Source organism: Alosa pseudoharengus, unplaced genomic scaffold (genome assembly GCF_046254945.1).
Source record: "Alosa pseudoharengus isolate Yale_2024_CS ecotype anadromous, Long Island Sound unplaced genomic scaffold, YU_APseudo_1.1 YU_APseudo_1.1_scf_6, whole genome shotgun sequence".
Lineage (NCBI taxonomy): Eukaryota > Metazoa > Chordata > Actinopteri > Clupeiformes > Clupeidae > Alosa > Alosa pseudoharengus.
The window spans coordinates 11,097,923-11,117,663 of NW_027468848.1; the positions used below are offsets into that span (position 1 = coordinate 11,097,923).

The 19,741-nt window shown below is 40.9% G+C and overlaps 1 pseudogene; it reads left to right on the plus strand.

Annotated features, from left to right (window-relative positions):
* The first annotated feature begins 840 nt into the window (after positions 1-840).
* The window catches only part of LOC143105554 (tripartite motif-containing protein 16-like), a 43,380-nt pseudogene continuing 24,479 nt past the window's right edge, over positions 841-19,741 (plus strand).

A 19,741-nucleotide genomic window follows, 5' to 3' on the forward strand; every position in this document is an offset into this window, starting at 1 on the left:
AGGTGACCAATACCACCACCACCACCATAGCCAGGGAGGTGAGGGTCCTCTCTAGTGCCACTGTGGTGATCTAGAACAGGGGTTCCCAAACTACCTTTCAGCCCGTGACCCCCAAAATAACAGTGCCAGTGACTTGTGAACCCAACTATCCCCTGAGGTGATAGAAGTATACAAATGTTGGACGCTAATGTTGTTAATCTGTCGTAATCACAGGAGGTCAGGAGGGGCAAAGAAATGAAATGTGCTACTATTATTATTTTATGTTTTGTGACAATTATGGCTAAAATACAGTATTCTATACTGTATGCTGTATACTGTATGCTATTTCTAATAGTTTAAATATATATATACATTTCTGAAAATTATTTAACAACCCCTGCTTGCTGTCTCACAAAGTCCACTTTGGGAACCCCTTAGCCAAGTAGCCAGCACAGAATGATAGCACTACCACCACACTGAGGAGGAAGGAAGTCAGCCAGGGCCAGGTGGAAGAGGAGAACATGGATCTGCTCTCTCAGGGCCTCATGTGCCAGCAGAAGACCCAGAGGGCCAGGCAGTTAGATTTAAATTTAACACCACACGATATCTCCACTAGATGGCACTATTACTCTTCATATAGTCATTTAACTAATGGTGTGTAGTGTCCAGACATTTTGAATGAGGATATTCTGAATTGGTTGCCTCCTTCAACAGCATTTACGATTGCGAAATTGAATTGAATACACTGACAGTTTTGACATTTCTCAGTGAACTTTATGATGCATGTAGATTGTTTTTTTCCTCATGAACAGTAAACGAGGTTGTTTTACTCTTAGTTGGAACAATGAACCCAGTTGTAACCTGGCATAATAGCAATAGTCCAGATTAATTGGTCATATTAGCCATGCAGAATTACCTGCCAATCTTTGTCAATTACAAATGTGATCTGCGTTGCATTGACACACCCCTAAATGCGGAATTTCCCAACTGTAGCGCTAGTCTACACTGAGTTCAGAGGAAACAAAACTGAAAGTAGATGGTGGCTTCAGAGGTTCCTGAAGTGTTTGTCGTGCTCAGGAAGAATGGCAGAGGCTACTTCGATTAACCAGGACATTTTTATGTGTCCGATTTGTTTTTTGATCTACTGAAGGATCCAGTGACTCTTAACTGTGGACACAATTACTGCACGGGCTGCATTAAGGGCTGCTGGGATCAGGAAGATCAGAAGGGAGTTTACAGCTGCCCACAATGCAGACAGACGTTCACTCCAAGACCTGTTTTAAACAAAAATAACTTTGTTACTGAGCTTGTGGAACAGTTCAGGAAGACCAGAATTCAAGATGCTGCTGCTGCTTCCGAGTGTTTTGCTGGCCCTGGAGATGTGGAGTGTGACAGCTGCACCGGGAGAAAACTAAAAGCGGTCAAGTCCTGTCTGATGTGTTTGTTGTCGTACTGTGAGACTCATCTCCAGCGCCATTATGAACTCTCAGGGAAAAGACACAACGTGGTTGATGTCACAGGTCAGCTACAAGACAATATCTGCACTCAACACCAGAGGCTCCTGGAGGTATTTTGTCGCACAGATCAGAGTTGCATCTGTTTGCGATGTCTGGTAGATGAACACAAAGGCCATGACACTGTCTCAGCTGCAGCTGAGAGATCGGAGAAACAGGTAAACACCGAGGGGAGTTCAGGTGCGGATATTTTTTAGTGCGACTGCTTAACCACCATGGAGAATGTATCCCTTACAAAATACCATATAGTAGCCTAATAAATCATTCCTGCAATGCCAAATTCACAAGAGTCAGAGGGACCCAGCACTGATAATTATGTTTATGTTATATTATAATCAAATGTGTGAATGATTGTAAATGTGTGCAGTATATAGGCTACCATTGTACATGGGTATATGTCATATCGGTACTAGCCTATATAATACCACTTTAGGCTAATTGACTGGCTTTATTTCTACCCTCAGTCTAGGAGTCTGGGAGAGCATTTGATGTGTCAACCTGCTGTTGGTTGATGTTTTTTTATGATTCATGTCTTTTTTTGTTGGCAAGGTGCTGGGTTGCATATTTTGGGGCATTGTAAAGAATGCTGCACTACTTTTCACCACAATCCAAGTTTTCCAGCCCACAAGTGGTTATTATTATAAGGAGCTCCAGGGGTTCATATTGTGCTTTTTGAGAGGAAAACCTTTCTAATCATTAGGCTAACAACAATGTTTTACATCAGACATACAATGAAAAATATTATTATTCCTACAGATGTTTATTCGTACAACTAGTCATATTGCCTGAAATTATATTACTTATTAAATGTTTTTCAGAAGCAGAGCTACACAGAATAATGTGCTGAACTCCCAGATATTACTGATCCCATCTGCAAACTTTGTGCCAATTAAAGATTAACACAGTCAGGGTCATGACTGAATACGTGGTATCTCTCCTCATAAAGACACTGCTTGCTCAGTGGTTTCCACAGATCCTGCAAAGAAACAGGCTTCTTAATGACTACATTTATGAATAAAAATTTCATGTGAGGATTAAATTACTGACTATACAGTGTAAGCACTATGTAGTAATGTGTAGTCTGGTATTGTAACTGTGTAATTTAGAAGGAGATGGAGGAGACCAAGAGGAAACTCCAGCAGAGACTCCAGGAGAGAGAGAAGGAGCTGCTGGAGCTGAGGAAGGCTGTGGAGACTCTCAAGGTGAGTACTGAGAAAACTATAGACCCTTTCAACTGCATAAACAAACAGGTGCTCTCCTTAGGCATTCCCTGTGGCACAGTTAACATTGAGCTGATGGTAACATGGGGACAAACAAGAATGTTGTACTGACCAGAGGAGAGGACAGCAGCTGGCTGCCATGGCAGAGCTAATGGTAGCCAGTTGGTGCGTAGCTGTGCAGTGTGTAAACCTTCCTCCCAACACCTTAAGAGACACGCTAGCAAGAGATGCTAGAGCCTATGGGTTTTAGCTCACTTGTTAGTGTGTTCGAATCCCATTCTGAGATGCTGCGAGTTGTGGGTTCAAGTCAGTAAGAGCAGGGGCATCATGCAAGCCCAAATTTAAGGGAGCACAATCAGTGACGTTGGAAGTATTTTCTGAGAGGGGGTGTGGATCATATATTTGAAATTCTGACTGCTAACCTGGTTGACAGCAGACCCTTCTCAATGTAATGGAGAGTGGGTCTGGGAATGGTTCATTCACCAACGGACGCCGATCAAAATGCGTCTGAACGCAATTGGATAGATCAAAAACCAATCAGAGCAACAAAAGAGTTGGCCTATGCAGAGCGACAGGAAGACATCACAACAGTTGACTCTCTATTGTTGTAGGTTAGGGGAGAAACGGGAAGAAGGCACTTTTAAATGTAATTTACAAAGTCAACACCACACAGTTTACACTCAGTCAGGGCTCTCACCCAGTCAGCCAAAGAGGAGTCTGCAATACTGAGTCACTTTCCAGTTCCTCTGGTCCACACTGTGGGTTACAGGCTGTGTGGAAGAGCTGAGTGAGGGCTGCTTTAGATGGACCCTCCTCTTTGTGTGTCTCCAAACAGAGCTCTGCACAGACAGCAGTGGAGGACAGTGAGAGGATCTTCACAGAGATGATCCGCTCCATTGAGAGAAGGCGCTCTGAGGTGACAGAGCTGATCAGAGCTCAGGAGAAGGCTGAGGTGAGTTGGTCTGAAGGACTCCTGAAGCAACTGGAGCAGGAGATTGCTGAGCTGAAGAGGAGAGATGCTGAGCTGGAGCAGCTTTCACACACAGACGATCACATCCATTTTCTCAAGGTAACTGTAGTGTAAATAGATTATTAGCAGACAAAGTATTTAATATCCAATATCATACAATCCTTGTTGGAACATACTAATTAAATTGACATTCAACATAATTAAAGTGTCTATTTTCAGTTGAATATCCTTGCATTCAGTGCCAAAGCTCTGCAATATTCTATTCAGTGTCATAGGTCTGCAATATATAACCTCAGATGTGCATTAGATCAGACGTCTTCAACATTTCTCAGACCAAGAACACCTTGCTTGATAGAAACATAAGGGAGGGACCCTCTTGTATTACATCAAATTATGTTTCTTACTATATCCGACCAACTATATTATATAGGACAACTTATTTTACATGAGACAGCAATGGTGTATACGATGCTAATCCATTAAAATAACAATTTTGCCAAGAGATCATATATCTATAGATCAGATTTAATTGTTTCTATCCAGTCATCTCTCTCTCTCTCTCATTTGAAGAATTTTCGGTCAGTCAGCCCTCAACCTCAGTCTGAAGACTCATTCAGCACCTCTGTCAGCCAAAGCTGGTCTTTTGAGGCTGTGAAGAAATCTGTCTCCACACTGTTGGGGCAGCTGGAGGATTTCTTCAAGCAGGAAGTCATAAAGATCTCTGTAGCAGGTCAGTTATATTCATTAGAAAAGGAGAAAAGGTAACATAATATGATGAAGTTTATGCCAAGTGCAGCCTTTTCTCACGGCCTCTTAGAAGTTATAAGTTGTTACAGGTCTATGAGTTGTTCGGTCCAGCACTCTAAGAAACTAATGCATATTTGTACCCAGATAGTTTTGGTAGTTCAATGTGTAATATACCAACTTAATGACCCATTTGCTCTGCATTTAGTTGGATTGAGGAATTGATTCAAATGGTTCCATTGCATTCAAATCATAGACTGTATATATACTATATATTCAGTATATGATTCAAATGAATTAATAAGCTGACACTCTTATCCAGAGAGACTCACAGTGAACTAACCACAGGAAATACTGAAGCAACTTGGGGTTAGGTGCCCTGCTCAGAGGCACAATGGTGGCAGCCCCTGGGATCAAACTCACAACCTGGTCAGGGGTCTCAAACTCCCGGCCCGCGTCCGGCCCGCGACCTACAGTATGTCAAAATAATAATGTAATCCGGCCCTTGAGGGTATTTTTAATTGCGACAAACAACGATACTGATTAAAATAGATGATCCAAGTACGGTGACAAATCTCATTTGAACTCTCCTCCACTATTTGCTAGACATCCAAAGCTTGATTCAAACCCAAAATCGCTGCACAAAGTTTTCAGGAAATACTTGTATTACACGCAATAAACACGAAGACGTGCATTTGTAATGACGCGGAAGCGATGCAGGCCATAGTTTTGCACAAATTGCAGCAAAAATAAGCCTACACAAAACGTTCACGTGTGATAAAGTCTTGGGTAGGCTGGGTATTCACCTATTCTGATTCTGAAGGAGAATATCCTTTTGGAGATTATGTTCGATCGTCTATTGACAGTGATAGTCACGGTGCGTCTGTGAATGGAGGTGCGTCTTTGCGTGTAAATGACGGTGTCCACTAAGCATACCATGCTTATTTCGACCCTCTGCCCAACATAGCTTGGAGGTTGCAGTGGTAATCGTGATGATAGTGTCCGTAATGGACGTGTTACAGACAGCAGGGGTAGTAGAAATAGGGCTCTGAAGAACTACAAAGTCACCCGCGATAGGAACTGATTTGACCAGGATACTTAATTGTAGGCCTTGTGGTTATAGGCTAGTAATAGTTTACTATTGTTGGTAAAACTTGGGTGTTTTCCTGTTAATTTGTTATGTGGGTAATATGACAAAAAAGAAAGTAAACCTGCTCAAATATGTTCATCCAGTATTTACTGAAAGGTGCATCATTTGAGGTGCTTGCCATCCAGTGGCAAATTAGACGGGTAAATGTACCCCCTTCATAAACTTTTGTTTATACTCAAAAATGTTTACATTTACAGTAGGACTTTATCTCTGACCACTTTTAAATTTTTATATACAAATCCAATGGTGTTGCTTTCTAACCCTGATGCCTAGTTTGCCAGGTTTAAAATAGTTATGAGAGGAAAATATTTTTATTTGGTGTGAAACACACACATAGGCCTACCTGTTTTTATGCTTTTTTGTTTGTTTTTATAATTTGTATTAATATTTATTTTATCATTATTTTATTTATAAGCTAAGGTTGCTAGCACAGGTGTCTAAAAATAGATAAAAAGACTTGCACTTTCTGTTTGTAGGTTTGTGTTTGAAAATACAGTATTTGAGAAAAACATTGCATTTTAGGAAATAGCCGTTCTTTTTTGTATTATTCTTTAACACTGACGTGGCCCTCCAATCAGATGACATTGGCGGAAGTGGCCCCCAGCTCATTTGAGTTTGAGACCCCTGCTTTAGGTGTTCCATTTGGAAGCCCAGATTCCAAACCACTAGACCAGCAGCCCCCACATCTGAAGGTGTTATGAACCTGCTCTTCCCATCCTAATGAAGATCAGTGATGCTTGAATGAGTGCATCTCCATCTCCACTTTGGTTCAAGTTTGGTTAGTTATAATGCATTTCTTCTTCCTCAGTGTCTGATGTCCAGGCTGTTTTTACTGAGCCAGTAACCAGAGAGGAGTTCTTAAAGTGTAAGTTGGTCTGGTCTACAAACACTGAGACAAACATGTACACACACAGTCATTCATTCATTCAAGTATTTGTGCATCACACACAGACACACCCCCCCCCCCCCCTCCACACACACACACTCACACACACATAAACTCACATACATAACACAACACACACTTTTAATCTTTTTGAAAGCAGACACTCTCACATGTACACTTGAGAACATATCCATTATACAAAAGAATGTACACACTTGAACATATCTATACACACACACACACACACACACACACACACACACACACAGTAGTCTAAGTGTGTCCTGTTTTCTCTTCTCCTCCATCAGACTCCTGTCACTTCACGCTGGATCCAAACACAGCACACAGACGCCTCCATCTGTCTGAGGGTAACAGGAGGGTGGAGTGGAGTGATGAGCTCCAGTCATATCCTGATCATCCAGAGAGATTTGATGGGAGCGTTCAGGTGCTGTGTAGAGAGGGTGTGTCTGGACGCTGCTACTGGGAGGTGGAGTGGAGTGGAAAGGATGAGGTTGCTATAGCCATCTCATATAAAAGCATCAGCAGGAAAGGAACGCTTATTGATTGTGGGTTTGGTAATCAAGTTCAGTCCTGGAGTCTGTACACCTTCAACTCCTCTTTCAGGCACAATTCTAAAAATACTAACCTCCCTCTAGTGGCCAGCTCCAGAATAGGAGTGTATGTGGATCACAGGGCAGGAACTCTGGCCTTCTACAGCATCTCTAACAACACAATGACCCTTCTGCACAGAGTCCAGACCACATTCACTCACACACTCTACCCTGGCTTTTATACAAATCCTAAATCATCAGTGAAGCTGTTTTGATGTATACAGCAGGACAGAAATGTAAAGACCCCAGACACATAGATAGATGCTGTTATCACATCCACACACACACCCGTGAACACACCCCATCTCATCAGCACACATATAAGCCACCACTCACATGTAAGGATCTGGCAGCTGCCTCTCAGCTGCCTGAGATTCTCTGTTCTTCTGGAGCAGTGAGGGGTTAGGTGCCTTGCTCAAGGGCACTTCAGCCTTGCCTATACTGAGAGAAAGTAGAATAGAGCATTATGTCCAATATTCCAATATATGGTTTAATGTTCTGCATTATGTCCAATATTCCAATATGTGGTTTAATGTTCTGCATTTCTCATAAGTGGGTCACTTTGATACTAAAAGTATGATTATGTCATGACTGTATGATATCTGTACTGTCCCTATGTATATCTGTGTGTGACTGTATTTAGAGATAAGCGGGAATATTATGACTTTGCAGTGTTTCACTTTTCTGCATGGCTGCATCAGTAGCTATCTGCTCCGGATTGCCAGGTTGCCACTAATCAGAGTCTGATTCAGTGTAGTCCACGTGAGATGGGATGACCAACGCCATCTCCCGTCAGCCTGGAAGGATACTTAAACCCTAACTATTTCCTTGTCTAGTTAGAGCAGCTGATGGATCTTTAGGTGAAGTCATGCTGTCTCTCCCTTGATGCGCATCATTGTAAATAAACTCTGTTCTTGATTTTTCATACTATTGGTCTGACTGGGTCTCTATTAAATCTATGGTATCAAAATTACCATCACTACTGATCAGGGTTCGAACCGGCAACCCTCCAGTTACAGGTCCGAAGTGCTAACCAGTAGGCCACAGCTGCCCCAAGAAAAGGTGGGTTTTTAAACTAGACTTAAAACTGGAGATTTGGCAAGATTTGACATGGGGAGGGAGGCTATTCCAAAGTTATGGGGCATAACTGAGGAAGCCCTATCACCTTTGGTTTTAAGACGTGTGTGTGGGACTGTGAGAAGTTGCTGAGAGGATGACCTGAGTGACCTTGGGGCAGAGTAGGGAGTTAAAAGCTCAGTGATGTAAGAAGGGGCTAATCCATTAAGAGCTTTAAAAACAAAAAGTAAGATTTTAAAATCAATTCTGTATTTGACAGGAAGCCAATGCAGGTGAGCCAGGACAGGTGTGATGTGCTCCCAGTTTAGATTAGATTAGATTCAACTTTATTGTCACTTAGCCACGAGTACCACCGGAATGAACCATCAGGTTAAAAGTCTAGCTGCAGCATTTTGGACCAGTTGAAGCTTTGAAATGTTTGGCTGGGTCAGACCAGTGTATAGGGCGTTACAGTAATCAAGGCGGGATGTGATAAAAGCATGAATAATGGTTTCCAGTTCATTGTGAGATAAAAAAAGGTTTACGCTTAGCTATAGTTCTTAGATGATAAAAGCTGCCCTTCACCACACTGCTCACTTGTTTATTTCAGAAAATTCAGAGAACTATCAATTTCAGGTCACCAAGGACATCAAGATTTTTAACTACAGTGTGCAGATTTGCAGACAGCAAAAAAATCAGTTTTACTGTCATTGAGTTGGAGAAAATTGCTTGCCATCCAAGATTTGATATCAGTTTAACAAGTGAGTGATTGAGCAAGGACTACCTGGTGTTAATGGCATGTAAAGCTGAGTGTCATCTGCATAGCAGTGGTAGTAAATATTGTATTTTTGAAAAATTGAGCGGAGAGGAACCATGTACAAAGAAAATAAAAGGGGGCCTAAAATTGAACCCTGGGGAACACGACAATTGATGGGAGCAGAGGTTGAACAGCAGTTTTCTTAAAACAACTGAGAACGTTCTATCTACTAGGTAAGTATATGTATTTTATACAGTCTGGTAATGTACTGTACCTTACCGTCTCTATATAATGTCGTCAAACAGAACAATCCATCTGATTCTGAACCCAAATCATCTGTCTTCTGTGAGAGAGCAAACTCACCCTGAGTGGCTGCATGTCCCTGAGTTGCCTACCTCACATCCATAAGAAGTTTCATTTTGGGATGCATCAGACGTATTCATACAACAAAATATAAATAATCAAATGCGTCTCACCTGGGCAAGTAGTTTGAGTAACTGAATCTCAATGTGTCTTGGTCCTTTGCGGCCGTGGTGGAGAAGTGGCAACATCCACCGATTGACAATCGGCCAACCCAGGTCTGATTCCCCAACCCGCCATTGCAAGTGTGTTTCGTTTTGGATAAAAGAGTCTACTAAATATCAGTGAACTCTAACGTTGGTCTTTGTTTACACTTGTATTAGCACTGTCCACTTATGATGAGATGGCCAAACACACATTTTAAAAATGAAAACAAAGTAAAAGGGGTCCTAGTGAGGAGAGGTGAGGTGCAGGAGCAGCACTTCCACCAGTGGCCTACAGTGGGCAGCAGCCGCACTGGCGCTCTGTCTCCACAAGGTGGCACTAGAGATCCATGGATTGCTGGGGTCAGTACATTCTCCTTATCTCTTTCTCTCTGTCTCTCTCTCTCTCTCTCTCTCTTTCTCTCTTACACACACAAACACATACTAGACTTGTAGTCAAGACCGCCTAAACCGAGACCAAGACACTACCAAGACCAGAGGGTATCAAGACCGAGACCAAGACGAGACCAAGGCCAAGACAGACTGAGTCAAGACCAAGACAAAGTCGAGACGAGACCGAGACGAGACCGAGACCAAAAAAAAAACAAAAAAAAACTAGTGAGCTAGTGTTACACCATAACTTGCATCAACTGAATAGGAGCAGCGTACTGGGGTAAGAGGTTCAGTCCCAGTTTAAATTCAATTTAAGAAAGTATTATTTCAACTACAGACAGAACAATGCAGAGACAGAGCATGTCATGAATGTGACTGTGAGCTCACTCACTGTAAATGTTTTCGTAGACTGGTTTCGGTGAGAGAGACTTTGCAAAACTTGCATTTTGCAGAATGCTTCTTTCTTGCCCCTGGACTGCAAATTTCTTTATGTTCCGTGAGTGCAAATTTAATGATGCCGGAATTCGCTGACATTATTATTACTAGGTCTGACTGTGACTGACAGCTACGATGTAAACCTAACGTTTCATGCTGGCTACACTTGCGTCTTTTGATTGAATGAGCGCCAGTTTCTTAATCACAACAAAATACATGTATGTCATTGATTGGTTGCATTTGAAAGGTTACATTTGAAGGGCATGAAAGGCAAAATAATTTAATGTTGCATTATCGAATGTTATGTTTTGTATCATGGACATTATTTGTTGCAAATCTCCCGACCACTATGTAACCCAGGTTAAAATACCGATAAACAGATTCTTGAATAAATAACAGTAAAAATACTTTTGAATAAATATTCTGATATTAGAGATAAAAGTTCATGATTTAGTGTAATAAATAGGATTAAAAATATTTCGTTTCAATATTGATTCTTACAGGAAGTTTTGTCACTTAAACTAGTCAGCCAATCAGAATGGCTGGTTGCAACTTCCTGTTGGAGAGAACGCTAGTCAGAGAAGGAAGCAAGCGGAACGAAAAGCTAGTAAACCGAACCAGTGAGCAAAACAACAGCAAGACGCGTAAAAACCTTTATTTTCTTTGATTTGAAAGTGTGTTATGTTATATTCTGTCTGCAAGGGTAGACTGTGATTTATTTAGACATTTTATAGTACAGTAAAACCGTGTGTTTGGATTGTTTGGAGCCACGCACCGCTGGCGAGCCGCCCACATTAGGAAGAACCGTCGGATCATCATCACGTTGCATCCACAAGATTCATCTACAATCCAGAGGAGAACAACAACACTTTCATCGGATCTGCGGTAGGACTTTGTAAATCCTTCGGTGTTATCGCTGCAAAAGGATTCTTTGGACTTTGATTTGCGGTAAGCGTGGACTCATTGAAAACGAAACTTAACTAATCTCCTGCCACGTTTCTCACGTGGATCTCGCTGGACTGCTCGACTGGTCACTAGCAAGGTTGAATTGATTGAGTGTTTTACACCGTCCATAATTGAATTGCATTGCTTACTGAAAGAACTGATTAGCGATTAGCTTGATACTTGATACTTGATACTACACGTGCATAGCCTTAATGTTATGCTGAGCAGTGAATGTTTTGTTGATATTTGATGGTATTATTCCTTTTGCATGTCAGTGCTAAACTGTTTTGATTTTGTTCTGAACACGCTAAACCTAGCAGCTCACTGTTTTAGATATAAACAATAGGATATTAATACCTGATTCTAAAATAGGCCTGTAGATTAAAAGCATTTGTTGCCATTGATAACCAGCAGTGATATTACTGAAGCACTTAATGCTATTGATAATTAGATTTTACTGAATTGTAATTCCATTGAATCAAAGTACGTACTCAACTTGAATTTAGATAAAATAAGACTTGTTTGAAGTTTAGCTTAATCTAAACTAAATGCTACAAATGCATAATTACATCTTATAACCAAAATAAGAATTTATGTTAATTGCATTAAAATAGAATTTAAAAGAAACTGAGTTAACTCTAAATAGAAACCAAATAGCAATTTAAAAGTAACTTTAAATCTAATTTGATCTTTGAATTAAATAAGTTAAGATTGAACTGTTTGACCCTTATTATCTTATTAAGAAGAGGTAATTACTAGAATACTTGAAAGTGTATTGAAAGTATTTGAAGCACTTCATTCTAATTCTTTATATTGTCTGTCTAAATGTCTCATGTGGTACCAATTTATGTTTTAAACTCTTTTTCTACTTAAATATAAACAAGCCGGCATTTCAAACTTACTTGATGGTCTGTGGTGTGTCTGATTATTATTTTGCTGTTATTACTGTTTTAACTACTACTACTCCCTACGAGCCTAGACACTGGTCCTAACATAACATTACTTATCTACTACTCGAGGTAAGTGTTACAACTATGTCGTGTAGTGTTGTCACGATACCAAAATTATGACTTCGATACGATACCTGCCATAAATATCACGATGCTCGATACTGAAATGATCCTACAAGAAAATCCTAAGATCTCTGGAAAAGAAAAGACTCATACCTCCTCCTAGTGTATTGAGTCATTGTTGAATTTGGTGCACTTTTGTAATGTGCAGGTCAATTCTGGGTTCTAAACTTCTGAACTTCCTACATAATTATTATTTTTTTAGTCAGTAAAATAGTTGGCCTACTTTGTGTGATTAAGTCCTTTTTTGTTTGTTATAGTTCATTTACATTGTGTTGTGTTTTGGCAATAAAGAAGCTTTAAATAGCCAAACTAGACTAGATCAAGGTCAGTGTTGAAATGACTGCATGCAAATCACCGAATGCTATGCAGAGGGGCCTAATCTTTAGGCCATCTGATGTACAGTATAGGCTACCCTAGGCCTTCCCGTGTTCATGGGATTTCTTTGCCAGTTGCAAAGGCAAACATGTAAGGATAGATTTCTTTGGGCCCAGTGTACAAATACGACGTTCCAACCACTCAGGTTTTCGTTAGATAGGCCTACACCATTACCTGTTGCAAATTGTGTGCACTATTACAATACGTCTATTTCTTTGATAACATGATTTGCTACCACGTATAAGCCGCTATTATTATTAGGCCTCAACACGCTTTGGTGGTATACGATGTGGGCTTTAATTAGCGCATTGCATCTGGGCAATCATTATTGAACAAATTGCAGTCGACATGCCATAACAAATATTACCAGTAGGCCCTACTGACCAAACATGAAATAGATTGTTTACAAGTTATGGCAATGTTATTCTGGCGTGAACATTGCGCTTTCATCACGTTAGCCCCCAAATGATTACAACTCGTTATGTCTCGTCAAAATGTATTCATGAAGGAAGGTTCGCTTTATCCCAGAGAACCATACTCGTTTCACTTAGGCTAGACTAAAACAGAAGAACTTGGCACTAACCATGTAGTTGTGTTTTCTATAGCATATTCGTTAACCTGACGTTCTTTAAACTCTTTAAAAATGTTAGGATATGTCTGCGAGGTGTTTAGCCAAGTTCCATGTGTAGCCTACTGCTTTTAAATGACTTTGAAACATATTTTACAAACGGGCCTCTGTTTACCTGATGGCTTGCCTGCACTATTCGCGATGTATCCGAAATACTGTAGTTCCAGATTTCATATCACCTTTTGTTTTATCCACAAGGCCGAGGACTGTCGGCAAAAAACTATGTTGACGTTGTTGGCTGCGCACTCACTCACTCAGAGCTGCCTACTTGACACGCCCACTTGCCTAGATGCGTGCAAGGAGCAGTGAGAGCAGCAGTTCACACAGACACAGAACGTTATTATTTTAATAAAGTATTGATTCTAAAAACGTCGGAAATCGTTTCTTTTTTTGCGTGAAGGCATCGTGATAATTTTTAGTATCGATACACCATGCAACACTAGACCTGAGACCCGCAAGACCAAGACAATGAGACCAAGACAAGACCGAGGGATCCGAGACCAAGACAAGACCAAGACCAAAGACGGTCGAGACTGTGACAAGACCGAGACCACGTAAAAATGGTCTCGAGACATTCAACTCTAACACATACACACACACAAACACACACACACACAATCTGAATCAGAGCGTATGGGGATTGTCATATTTCAGCCACTCCCATTCCCTCATCATCTAATGGAACAGGAGAAAGACACACACACACACACACACACACACAAACACAGAGCAGCAGACAGAAGGAGAAAATGATTAAATGTGATGTCCATTGTGCCTCTTTCAGAAGAATGTTTGAATTGTTTCTACATGTGGACCTACCTGCAGGTCCTGCTCTGTTTCACATACACACACACACACACACACACAAAGAGAGAGAGACTGAGAGACTAATTTTCCTGTGATTGACTAGCTAACATGTTTTTTAAGGGAAGCAGCCTTCGCTCACTTTGGTCCTTCCCTGTGGAACAGCCTGCTACTTGCGCTAAGGATTAGGCTTGGGTATCGAATATCGAGTATTGGTTGGAACCGGGACTATCTTTGCGATTTTCCCGGAATCGTTCAAAAGTTTAAATTTCGATTCCTAGTTTCGATTCCCAGTCCGCCGACCTGAAGAAGAAACGGCTGAACACCAACGAAGAAGCGCATAGTTTAATAGAATTAGAAAATAGAAAATTCATGGAGAAGGTCAGACTATTTCATTCAGAAAGCAGGGTTCCCGCGGATCCTTAAATAGTCTTAAATACAACTGAATTTTCGAAAGAGAGGTAATAAATGTGCGTATGGGACCGCCAGCGAGTGCAAGAGAGCAAGTGATGTCTCAATCCAGTTTCGTGTATTTAAAAAACGCAATTGTATAAGTGACTAGGCTATTAGGCTACGGGAGGAAGTGTAGTGGTTGCAGAGTGAAGATGTTTTTCACGGGTGTGGTTAGAGTGAAAACAGTAATAATACAGTAGGCCTATGTACAAAATAATATGCCTGACGTTTTCGTGGTGTAGCTGAGGCCAGAGAGATATACAGGTAGCCTACGTGGAATGAGGAAGCCTACGGTAGAATGAGCAAGAGAAAGAAAGAGCAATAGGTTGGCCATACGTTTGAATTTAGGCCGGACATATGGATTTTAAAAGCCCTGTCCGGCGTCCGGCGCAGCCTCAAGCCGGATGCTCATTTGTTCTCCTTTTTGGAGTTGCGCTTGGCATCTAAAATCGTTGCTCGGACGCAGCATCGTTTCACAAACTATGGACGCGAAGACTGTTGGTCAAATTATGTGCAGTGTTTCGCAATTAGGAGGAAATACTTAAGTTGATCTGTTTGCATCTTTCCAGCGTGTACGTGTTGCTTGCCTAGCCTAGGGAAGAAAATATCTGTCTAAGTTATAATAGCCTACATGTAATATCTGCCAGCAGCTTGCTTGCCAGCGTTTCCCAGTAGGCTAGGCCTACTTCGCAAAAGTTGTGAACTACCGCATATTTTTTGAATGTCGGCGACTGGCTACATAAAAACGTGTGTTCATAATACGTGCGTGCTTGAGATGAAACCAGCGGTTTTCAGCAGGATCATGCGAGGAGGACCTGTCTCTTAATTCATTTAAAACAAGTCAATGGTTTTACAATGTTTCAGTCAAGCTTTGGTTGGTTTAGATACAACTGGTATGCAAAGTAATGTAAAGTAGTGGATTAACTTTAATTTGCTGTGCTGCATATTGGACAATAGATGCACATAGTAAATTATATAAAGTAGGCTTATTCAAATATGTAAATAGCTTAGTCTAACTAAAAAAAATATTGAAGGGAATCCAGTCCAGTGCACATGTCTTTGGCAAGTAGCCTAGGCTACTACAGACACAGGTGAAGAACAGTCAGCCTCAGCAGTAAGCACAACCAGATATGTACAGCCAGCTTCAAAAGCAAGCAGCCCAGACCCTAAAATTGGGCATTTATAGCTTTGAAGGTAATTCACACACAATTATTTTTCTTTCGCCAGAATATATTTGGTAACTTCTGTAGACATCCAAAATGGGGTGGGGGTTAAAATTAGTAGGGAAAAAAACTATTGCATAAACAGTCATATATATCTTTTTGCCGTGTTATAGTCTTAAGTTTCATTTAGATGTCTTGAAAAGGTCTTAAAAGTCTTTAAATTTGCACTTGGAAAATGTGCAGATACCCTGAGAAAGACCGTTGGTTAGCTAGCTCATTTAAAATATCCTAAACGTTTTTTGACCCAGCCTCTTAAAAAAATCGGAATCGAGAATCGCTAGGAACCGGAATCGAAATAAGAAATCGGAATTGGAATCGGAATCGTTCAAATTCAAACGATACCCAACCCTACTAAGGATGGTCCAATCAGTTGAACTTTTTAAGAAACATCTTAAGATATACCTTTTTAGCCTTGCCTTCTCTTAAATCCCTGACCGTTTTGGAATTTTAGGTGTTGATGTGTCTGTTATGCATGTGTGTATACATCTCTTCATATTTTATGACTTTGGCACTTTGATTTTTATTTTTAGCGCTTTAGAAATCAAACTGAATTGAATTTTTAATTACTGTAAATACCGGTACAACCAAGTGAACAAAATGATTTTGGATCTTAATTGGCAGATTGCACATAATGTGTGGATCTGTATGACACCACCAACTCACTATAAGTGGCAAAGTCAAAGGTTGACTTTAAGACAGGCTCTTATGCAAATCTGAGAGTGTTAACTGACACACATGCAGGAAATAAATAGTTGAGGAAGTGCTGGTGGGACACCTGACGAAGACCTGAGTGGTCGAAACGTTGTGTATCATCATCCACCATTAAATTGGGAGCTTTAGACACAGTGTGCGGATATCTCTTCTTGTGTTCGACGTAGTATTCCCAATATCCAGCACCTGTAAAATTTATATAGATGTGCGTACACCTCTACACTTCAGTGCTGGTGGGATGCCATGGTAACAATCACCTCAGGCCTGTCGAAATTACAGGTTAGATGACTCCAAAGTCAACAACAAAGTCAAGCACTCCTGAGCACATTCATACTGTAGAAAAATCCCAACTAAGTTGGCAATGTCATGAGAATATATAAAGATTATGGAGCAGAATGGCTATATCACCCTGAGACAGTTTCTTTTGCCACTGTAAGTTCATTAAGAGAACAGAGTATGTAGCATGAGCATATATGATGAGCAGGAGGACTAAATCACAAAGTTTATTTCATACATGAATGGAGCAGAATGTAATTTATTTGAAAGAGAAAAGCCTGGAGCATTGAAGGACCAATCAGAGTGTTTTCCCAGTGGATGTTGTGGGCCATAACAAACCCAGAGAGATCCTGTGTAAGTTCCACACTGATGTCCAGCATGAGACCCCCAAATACTGTACATGCCATTTCGGACACTGATGTCCATGTCCGTGTTCATGTGAGGATTGCTCTTATTTTTTCATTATATGTGCCCTCTTATTTACTTATTTACTTACTTTTTTGTTTACTTGAATGTTATGTTTGTCTGTGGACTTAAAATTGGTAAAATATGTCTTGTCTCCACCGTGGGATAGTGAGAAACGTAATTTCGATCTCTTTGTATGTCTGGAACATGTGAAGAAATTGACAATAAAGCTGACTTTGACTTTGACTTTGATTGTGTTGGCTCAGTGGACTATGTGAACTGACTCTTAGAGTCTGAAGAGGAAATGGAAACCTTAAATACAAAAACAATCTGTGATGAACCAGGACAGACCAGTTTGATAGCACGCTTCAAGCTCATGAAAACACCCAGCCATCTCAGGCATTCTAAAAGACTGTTTGGATCTATTTTATAACAGCATACTGTACATAATGATCACAGTGTGTTCCAGAATACATAATGATCACAGTGTGTTCCAGTCACTTTAGTTCATGCCCTAAATGCCAATCTGATCCCACCCCCTTTCCCAGTCTCTGGAGCAAACACACACACACACACACACACACACACACACACACACACACACACACACACACACACACACACACACACACACACACACACACACACACACACACACACACACACACACACACACACACACACACACACACACACACACACACACACACACACACACACACACACACACACACACACACACACACACACACAAAGAGAAAGAGACTGAGAGACTTATTCTTTTATCTTGTGAGTGACTAGCAAACATTTTTTTTAATTAAATACTGGTACAACCAAATGGATAAATTGATATCTGATCTTAATTGACATATTGCACATACTGTGACGATCTGTATGACACAACCAACTCACCATGACAGGCTGTTATGTAAATCTGAGAGTGTTAACTGACACACATACAGTAGGTGCAATAAATGAATAGTTGAGGCAGTGCTGGTGGGATGCCATGGTAACAATCACCTCGGGCCTGTCAAAATTACAGGTTAGATGACAACTCCTAAAGTCAAGCACTCCTGAGCACATTCATACTGTAGAAAAATCCCAACTGCAATGTCATGAGAATATATAAAGATTATGGAGCAGGATGGCTATATCACCCTGAGACAGTTTTTTTGCCACTGTAAGTTCATGAAGAGAAAGGACTATGTAGCATGAGAATATATGATGAGCAGGAGAACTAAATCACAAAGTTTATTTCATACACATACATAGAACAGAATTTAATTTAATTGAAACAGAAAAGCCTGGAGCATTTACGGACCAATCAGAGTGTTTTCCCAGTGGATGTTGTGGGCCATAACAAACCCAGAGAGATCCTGTGTAAGTTCCACACTGATGTCCAGCATGGGACCCCCACTACACAGCACTGGTCCAGCATGGGACCCCCACTACACAGCATTTGAGACGCTGATGTCCATGTGGTGTTCATGTGAGGATTGTGTTTGCTCAGTGGACTATGTGAACTGACTCTTAGAGTCTGAAGAGGAAATGGAAACCTTAAATACAAAATCAATCTGTGAACAGATGAACCTGGAAAGACCAGTTTGATAACACGCTTCAAGCTCATGAAAAACACCCAGCCATCTCAGGCATTCTAAAAGACTGTTTGGATCTATTTTATAGCAGAATACATAATGATCAGCGTGTGTTAAAGCCACTTTAGTGCATGCCCTAAATGCCAATTTGATCCCAACCCCTTTCCCAGTCTCTGGACCGCACACACACACATATGCACACACACACACACACACACACACACACACACACACACACATATGCACACACACACACATACACACACACAAACAAAGAAAGAGAGATAATTAAAACATTCTTGTGAGTGACTAACATGTTACTTTTTTAGAATTAAATACCGGTATGAACAAGTGGGCAAACTGATATCTGATCCAAAAAAAATGAAATGTCCGACAAAATTAAATCTCTCCGGTCAAATTGTCCGATTAAAATTGGCTAATAATCCCGTCCCCCTAACGGAATCTGAATTTAAGAATAAGCCTTAAAATGTAAGCCTATATTAAAGCAATACGTCCTCTGGCTATGTTTTTAAATGTACAGTACAGGCTCTACCATTTAAAAGCTATTAAACAACACGCATAGCCTATGCTGCATTTCAAATAGGAAGCGCACACTTAAAATGTCCATGTTAACGAACAAATGAGTGAGGCGGTTCAAACATGGCCAGGCCCAGGCAGACTAGCCTTAAAAGTTTTTTCAGAGGCCAGAAGCGATGGATGATGATACATTGGTAACGTCTGAAGCCTCAGATGTCCGGTCAACTCCACCACCACCAGATAAAAAGCAGTGTCGGGCGTAGCCTATCTGTCGGAATCATGACGTTGGAAGTGGAGTTGCAAGGTTGCGGCCGCTCCAAGACACTGCCATTCTCCGTGTACACTGGACATGCAACTGTGTTCTGTACCCAAAGCATACAGTAGGCCTATGCTTTCTCTGTCTATGATCTGCAGGGTTAGGGCCTCCTCGACGAGGAGATTGCTGGTCCGCGGATAATTTCCGGCACAATTAAACGGTATCATTGAACCGCGGACCGA